The sequence below is a fragment of the Hyalella azteca genome, unplaced genomic scaffold (assembly GCF_000764305.2).
Source record: "Hyalella azteca isolate HAZT.00-mixed unplaced genomic scaffold, Hazt_2.0.2 contig9370, whole genome shotgun sequence".
NCBI classification, from domain to species: Eukaryota; Metazoa; Arthropoda; class Malacostraca; order Amphipoda; family Hyalellidae; genus Hyalella; species Hyalella azteca.
Window position 1 is genome coordinate 301,555 of NW_025939444.1, and position 1,250 is coordinate 302,804.

The 1,250-nt window shown below is 37.5% G+C and overlaps 1 long non-coding RNA gene across 1 annotated transcript; it reads left to right on the forward strand.

The window, feature by feature from the left end:
- The first annotated feature begins 278 nt into the window (after positions 1 to 278).
- Positions 279 to 587, forward strand: LOC125178386. Its single transcript, XR_007156879.1, has 2 exons — positions 279 to 365; positions 488 to 587. It is a non-coding gene; the product is annotated as an uncharacterized LOC125178386 (long non-coding RNA).
- The last annotated feature ends 663 nt before the right edge of the window (positions 588 to 1,250 follow it).

Here is a 1,250-nt window from a genome sequence, read left to right on the forward strand (position 1 = left end):
GCTTGCATGCGCTTAACTCCTTTAAGTACGAGCGAACACTCCTATTACTGTTTTCACTATTTTCTTCCTAATAGTTCTCTACATGAGAACTCTTGTCTAGGGTTCCTCAACGGAAACAAATAGGTTTGTCATTTTGATTATTTGAAACTATTATCATTATTCTGAATTTATATTATTCTTGAATCATACTGAAATCCATTGCAGTATAACTTTGATTCCATTAATTTTAGGCTTAAGTTGGTTTTCTGTCTTATTCAGATAAGAATCAACCCAACCGCCTCTACTTGGTCTTCAACTCTGCCGTTTCTTAATTTTGAACTGAACTTCTCCTTGCTTATACGTTCTGTTGCCTCCGGCAATATATGGTGAGAATTGGAGAGAGAGACATATTCACCTGAAACAGTGACTCATTCAATTGGAATTAAATATTGTGTTCTACACTTTTAACGTTCGAACTTGTGCTTATATGTGCGTACGTATTCTACAGTGCACGAGTTCCTCATCGCGCTGCGTGCTTCTCGTTTCCTTCTGGCTTCATTCTGCGAACCAATTCTCTTTGCGGAACCACAATAAAAGTTTCAACGCTTTCTTTGTTTTTTGATTTCCAATTGTACCAAAATTCAATAGATTGTAGGTGAACAATAAATATGACTTTGGGGTGATTAGGGAAGAAACTATAATCAATCGACGGCCGCCGAGTCTCAATGTTAACTGCAGTACAATAATGCTGAATATAAATGACTTCACGTAACGGTAAAATATTATTTACGTTAAAATTTAACTAATTTTTCCGAATAATACAGACATACAACTGATTTTTAAATAATTAATTTTGGTGCTGGTTTACATTGCATCTCTTAGATAGTTCTTTATCAAAGTACTATGTTGGGTAGATTGTCTGAACTGAACGTCGCTCTGAGTCGGCGGTTTGCCAATCACTCTCTATATAGACAGCTTCGTGCTACAGCTTAATTCAAGAGCATATATGGAAGAAAAGAGAAAGAGAGAGACAAATAGAGCGAAAGAGCTTGAGAGCTCAGACTTTGGGGGCTTCCGTTCAGTGCTGTAAGTTTACTTTCATTTTTTTTAACTAGAGCACGAAGCATTAAAAGTCGGATGTCCGGCATGAGAACGTCTTTCTTCACCGCCCAACGTTTCCAAAGTTGTTCCTTGCTCCACAAAGCATCGTGAAAAACTGACTTCGCTGGTTCTGCTGAGCCATAATGGGATTTGAATTATGATTTCTCGGC